The sequence below is a fragment of the Solanum pennellii genome, chromosome 10 (genome assembly GCF_001406875.1).
Source record: "Solanum pennellii chromosome 10, SPENNV200".
In the NCBI taxonomy this organism is placed as follows: domain Eukaryota; kingdom Viridiplantae; phylum Streptophyta; class Magnoliopsida; order Solanales; family Solanaceae; genus Solanum; species Solanum pennellii.
This window is the reverse complement of record NC_028646.1, coordinates 50,497,965-50,505,315: the sequence shown is the minus strand read 5'-3', so window position 1 is coordinate 50,505,315 and position 7,351 is coordinate 50,497,965. Positions and strand designations below refer to the sequence as shown.

The window sequence follows — 7,351 nt, the reverse complement described above, 5'->3', positions numbered from 1 at the left end:
TAGATTTTTACCAAGAGTCTGTGACGGCCCGTCACGCCTGTTACGGTCCGTCCTGCCATTCCGTTACGATGTTCAGAGAGTCGATTTCAGTACCCACATTTCAGAAGTCTAAGTGTTCTTGGAACGAGACACCTGCGACGGTCCGTCGTGCCCACGAAGGTTCGTCCTGCAGGTCCGTCGCCAAGTTCAGAGAGTCGATTTCAGTACCCAAATTTCAGAAGTCTAAGTGTTTTGGAACGAGACTCCCTCGACGGTCCGTCGTGCCCATGACGGTCCGTCGTGGGTTCCGTCGTCTCAGCCAGTTTTTCCAGAAATAAAATCTGCAGCTCAAAACGACTAAACAGGTCGTTACAATTCCATAGAAAGCTACTTACCAATTGCATACCTTCATTCATAGCTATCAAGGCTTTATTAAAAATTTAACCTAATTTAGTGATATTTTACACTATAGAGGATAACATGATAATTCAATATTCAAATACATAATACCATATTGAATTCACATTCATCAATCATCATCTAATACTAGCTAGTTTGAATTTAAGAAAGAAGGGGATTCACGTGTCTTGTGGGAATTTGTTCAAAACCCATTAATGTTATATGAATTCACCCCAAACAATCATATATAAAAATAATTAATCAAATAAGATATGTAGAAACAAGTTTTGAAAGAGACTCACGGAATTGGAATAAAACCTAGAATTTAGGGAACTTTGAAAACACAATTTGAAAGGGCTCCTTGATTATAGCTAATCAAAGATAAAAAGCTATCATATCTTATACTTAAAGCCCTATGAATTTTTTTGTGAGAAGCTTCCATCTACAAGCCCTTATTCATCATGTTCCATGTACTTCAATGGTGGTTTGAGAGTAAAGAATTTTCGGGAGGGAAGAGGAATTGGCATTCTATTATGGGATAATTGATTTAATTGGGCGTGTTTTGTTTTTGAAATGACTTATATAGGTATCTTAGTGTTTTGAAAAACGACATAACCTTAAGATTAAATAATTGGGAAACTACCCAAAAGTTCTCCTACTTGAAACTGCCGAAATGGCTTGATGGACGACCTTACGGACCGTCATCATCACCACGGCCCGTCAAATGGGTTGTTAAGAACTATTAGCCTAATTGTGCTTTCCTATATCAGGACTAACTTTTTACTCCGAGATAGGACTTTAAAAAACTAGGTGGCGTTGGTAAGAGGATTCAGAGACATGTAGTTCAATAGGTTATGGCACACCTGATTCTTTTTGAGGAAAGAGTTATGACAATTTGAAGATGACTTTACATTCTAAGTCTAATCGAAACCCTTCACGTGAGGTTTCACCAGTCGTGGTGCCTACCACGAGCCGTAGTGCGTCCCGTGGTCATGATACATTATCTAGGAAACCTTTCCCATAACCCGTAAATTTATATTGCACCCCCATGATACATATAATGGGCCTTGGTCATCACCACGAGCTGTGAAGTGGCTTGTGTTGAGGGGCTGTCTTTTGGGCAGCCTTTTTTTTGCCACTTCCTAGCCAACGACGAGCAACACCACGATCCATGGTACTCACCACGTGTCATGCTGGTTTTCGAGAAAGGTGAGGCACAGTATTAATTGTGTTTCATGCACAAAAGGCTCTCTTAATTCTAAGGAAAGACCAATATGCCTCCCACGCTCCGTGGTCTAGATCACGAGTCGTGACGCCTATGTAGTGGATAGGCCTTGTTTCCTTTTGTTACAATTTCCTAAAATACCGTCACGAGGATTTTCACATACCATGGTCAATACCACTCGTTGTGAAAGTGGCCGTGCTCCTCTTTGGCAGTGTCTATCCATCTTGAGGAAGACTTGGCCCTTTTGCTTAGGTTTGACACTTTTGGCTTATCTCTTACCTTTGAACCTTCACTCAACCTTTAAAAAAATCTTCAAAAATTAGGGTTCTAGTACATGCTTCAATATTTAGCAACTAAAACCCCTTAACTCATGAAACAAACCCTCACAGTAGGGTCTAGTCTACCCTATTATTCTCCGGAGTGTTTAAATACACCCCTCCCTCCCATCTTAGGAACATTCGTTGTTGAAGGATACTTTGACATGAAAGCGGAAATGACTCAATACTAGCATCACAAAAATTATTCCTTATCAATTAATGCATATACATGGGATTAATCATGAACTCCACATGAATACATTATCAGTACCATACAAGGAAGTAGGAACTACACCGATATCCCATTATGCACCATAACGTCAACATTTCTCATATTTTTTGGAGGAACTACCTTCTCCTAGTCATAATATGATCCTCACTTTTTTTATCGTGGGATCAGATGCAAATATTTTACAATGGTCATTTCATTTAAGGAGGAATTCTTAACTCCCGACAAATAAAATGGTCATAATTCCTTTCTGATGAAGTTAAAATTGGAAGATCATACCCAATACATTGCAACATGAAGATAAAAATTCACAAAATTTCAGCTTCTTGCCTAACACTATTTTTCATGAACATGCATCATATAAGAAAGTCATTACAACTCATAAGCACACTTCAACTGTATTGGCTATGCACACCATCACTTCTTTAGAGTGCGCCTATACAATTACTTTCAAACACACAAAATCATATAGTTATAAGAGGAAGTTACCTATTCTCATTCATGGCAAGTTCAACACCTCAGGATAGAGCCAAAATTCCATTACATCAAATGAATAACCCAACATATTCCCTAAACCACCTCATGAAGTCAATTAAGGACCTTTTACAAAGACCCATAATAAAAACCACTCCTCACATTCACATAATAGGACTTCCATACTCTCCAACCTCTTATCTTATAGGTCTAAGATCCAAATTGTCATTTCTACATTGAAGAGGTTCCCATTTAGGCACTCTTGATTAGAACCACTTTACCAATACAATAGGCAATCTTCTAACAGGAATTAAACTCCTCAAATTCACTACACTCCATAATGTAAGGACTTCAACTAAATTCAAACATGAATATCGAAAATACTCAACTTTTCATATCCATCACCCAAGGTGGTTTTCATAATGGAGAATTTCCGCGAGCTAAATTTAAAAATATGAAGGACAGTCAATAACATTATCATCTAAGAACTTTATCCCTCACTAAGGGTACTCCTATACCAACTCTTACAACATCTTACCTATAAATTCTAGATTCGGAGAAAGCTATAAATTAAACCTTAATACTCCTCACACAATAAGATTCTATACCATTGAGAATTTTATCTCTACCCTAAAAAAGGGAGTCAACTCCCTTAACATCTTTAGGTACCACAAAAGCGCTACTAGTCATTAAATTCCGTCATATCTTTAAACTTATAAGGTCTAAGTTTGTTTATACTAATCAACCATACATGGATATATTTAAACCCATGAATACTAAGGGTAAACCAAAAGATCACCATATTCTATTTATCAAGTAATAAAAGACAAGTATTAATGGAACTATCCCTACAAGGTTCATCACTTGAGGGACTTCATCCATAGTCTTTAGGGAGTCCCTCTCCATATTTGATCCAGAGATATTAAGAATTCTAACAACACATACAAAACATATCGGAACCCTTAAGATCACTACCACTTGCTCTAGAAACATAGGGGTAGACATCCTCTCTTAGTAATCTTTAGGGGAACATAAAAAGGTTTTAACCAAGTAACCTTTTTCTCTTTGATTAAAGTTTGATAAAGACAACTCTAGACCATTTCAATCCTTACTATCAAACTTGGTGGAATCGACCAACCAATCTTGTATAGGTGTTATCTACGCAACCTATTAAAATTATCATACCTATGATCAATATTAAGGAAAACATACTATTTTAAACTTGGTCAACGCCAACACATTTCTCATTTACTATCAACTACGTAGTACATGCATTTCTCAATGTCAACTTCAAAACACAACATAAACAATACATGGCCTCACAATTACCTTTCTAGGTAGGTACACTATATAACCCTTAGAATTAAACCTATTCAAGCTCTTCTAATCAACACGAAGGAAACAATGATACTGTGCTCAAACAAAATGGCAACATCACAACTTTTTACCTCAACCTCACAAGTCACACATAGCCATAATTTTCATCTCAACCAACCATCTAACCTTACTTGTAGCATAAATCCTCATAATAATTACAACGTAACGACCATAAAATACGGGATAAGAGAGAAAGAGCTTATAGATCTATGACGTGACCATGAGATATAAAAAGTGAATTTTTCTTAACATCCTATAGTCTCTCGCTCATTGATGTGTCTTGACTCACACCAATAAACAAGACTCTACTACACATGGTTTGAGACATCCTAAGACCATTTCATAAACTTGTGCTTTTATACCAAGTTAGTCACAACCCGAGAGCACCCTCAGTCGCAACATGGCGTATTCAACCTCTCAGAGGTTTTCTACGAGCCCTTAGAAATTCACTAACATTAAAGTAAATGAAAATAATGGAATATTTAAAACTTTTCTCTACAACCAAATACTTTATGAAATGTGAGTATCAATGATACTGTATCTAAAAACCCTTTATACCACTAGATTTAAACTTCATATTAAGACAATTTACGCACACGAACCTTACATAATAAATTTAGATAATTGAACTACATAAGTGAATAAGGTAGGTTCGTCCTCGAAACAATAAGGACTCCCTAAGTCTTCATGTTCGAAGCTCCTTATAAACCTATTTTCCATGTACAATAGACCTTATATCAAAACACTACACTTTGTAGAAAATGTAGAAGTCTCAGTAAGTACAAAAATGTACTAAGTGTGGAAGCCGTGCAATAAAACCATTAAAACATTCTAAAACGGGGTATTTATTTGAAACCATGATTTATGCACTTTTGAACATCATTCTTTAAAAGAGTTTTAAAATATGTCATAAATATCTCACATATAGTTTATCAAGCACACCGACAATAACATTATGAAGACATAATCTCACATAGTCATAATACATATACTAACTCATATAAGAAATAATACACATTCATAATTACATATCAAGGTCATAACATCATGATAGAACACTAACATGAATTGTCCTCCTTCTCCGCTATGGGCAATTCCTATCCGGGAGTAACACAGGGAAAAATAGTCCTCACTGCCTTCCATAGTTGAATCAACATACGATCCCTCGCTAGGTTCTTCTTCCTCTCATGGTGCAGCAGGCAACAGAGCAACTCTGCCCCCCCCCATCTTCGTCTGCACAATCTCAAGATCTATCTCGACCCGTGCATCCGAGAGTGGATCCTCGTCCTTAGAACCTGCGGCTGCCCTGTTGCTGCTAGCCTTGATCGTCCTCTTCCTCTTATCCTTAGAAGTAGAACCTACCCGAACCAAAAGAGGGTTAATAAGGGGATCCATAGGTAATACCTCATAGGAATCGAACAAGGGCACTCCTGGCCCCTTGCATAGGGCAGTGATAATACTGGGAAGGAAGAAGCATAGGGCAGTGATAAGACAGGGAAGGAAGACTCCCTTCTTATTTCCCCGGTAGAACATCTTCCACTTTGAGATAATCTATGCCCCCACATTAAGCTGAATATTCTGTATAGCACACACTACAAACAGATCCTGAGTAAAAGTAACATCGGTGCGGTTGCTCGATGGGTTAATCCTTCTATATGCCAGGTGTAGCCACCTCTTAGCATCCGGTGACCAATCAACACTAGTAAGGCCTTCTAATCTATCCACTAAACCTGATCACATCTTGCAAGATACACTACTGTCCCGCAGCTACTCTAGATCCAACTCCCTGAGTTTGTCCTCGTACACCGAGTTTGAAACCTCTAGCACCTACATCACCTCATTAATAGTAGTAGCATTCAGTGGAATATTGACTCCCCGAACGCGAATGACTGGGTAAGGATTATCCCAGCGTACAATATAGAGGATTACACTGAACTCCCTCACCAAGGTAGAGAGGGCATCTGGAGGAGTCTCAGTTAGCGGGAGCCACCTAAACATGACCAGAAGAGCATAGAAAGCAAGGTCTTTCTTCTCAAACTTATGTCATACTAGCGCCCTCTCGTAGTAAAACCCTGTAATGTGATAATCATGATGCCTCTCCCGAGTAGTAGCATCTGCAAACAGGATGAAAAGTGGATTCTCATTATTTTGACCATCTATTTGAGATATCCTGTGAGAAATAAGACTTAGGACTATATAGACCAGGTAGGAAGCCTAAAAGGAAAAGAGAAATATTTTTGGAAAAAAGGAGACAAGCTACTGGCCTAGGCCATCCCACAATAGCATCCATCATCCCCCAACAGTAGGATAATGTAGGCCGCAACAACGTGCTGCAAGCCGTTGCAGCGACCTTTATCTGGCCGAACTCAAGGCGCAAAAAGGGTATCTTTCATCCCAAGATCCCTATTTTTTTTTAGTTTTTTAGCGGATCAGAGTATATTAACTACGCTAGAACAAGAATAATCAAGTATTTCCATTAAATAACACCTTTTTAGTGTAAAAAATTCGAGTTCATTGAAAGATCGTTATTCAACTTCTTCAACCCTTTTCATATTGATTTACCTTTTTTTTGCGGAATCCTTACACCTGGGACACTGTATAAATGTTCGCGACATAAGAGAAGTAACTATTATACAATTTTTTTTATCACATTTCGCAACCAAGTTAAATTTTAAAAAAAACTACCCAAAAACCATTATGATTGGATCAACTAATAACCATGCCATCTAAGTAATAAGAGCGAATGAAATGGAAAACATACCTTGATTTCGACGTTCGGAAGAGAGTGAATTGAGAGAGTTAGGATTTTATTTTTATGCAGTGTAAGAAAAAATGTGATTTTGCCCCTTTTACCCTACTTACTGCTGCCCGATCTCCTGCTCCAGAGGGAGATCTTCTTCTACAGCGGCAGAGCTGTCGCTCTAGCGGGCAGAACTTGAGGAACACTTGGAGGTGTATTAAACCTTGGCATGTTTCTTGATAAACCACTCAAACGTGGAAGCGTAGTACTCCTTTTGTGTAGTACATTTTAATCACTTTATTCTAACGTGTGTTTACCCATTTAGGGTTTGGAATCATTAGATGTTGCAAACTTTCATTGTTCCGTGGAAGTGTCATTTCGCTACCAGGGAGAATCCCGAAGTGAGAGCGTGTGACGACCGAGCCTTAGTCATTAAGTAAATTGGTATCTATTGCAATGACCCAAACCGTTGTTATTTAATTTAGGTAAGGTGTGTCTCTGAAATTTTGGTCATAGTTTAGGGGAGTACATGTGCATTGTCCCTATTACTAATTAAAAGCTATCTTTTTCAAAATTCCTCATGCATTTTTCTATTCAACTAAAAAAAAGTA

The 7,351-nt window shown here is 38.0% G+C and overlaps 1 pseudogene; it reads right to left on the bottom strand.

The window, feature by feature from the left end:
• The window catches only part of LOC107001338, a 20,945-nt pseudogene extending 15,802 nt beyond the window's left edge, over nt 1-5,143 (bottom strand).
• Between the last annotated feature and the right edge of the window lie 2,208 nt (nt 5,144-7,351).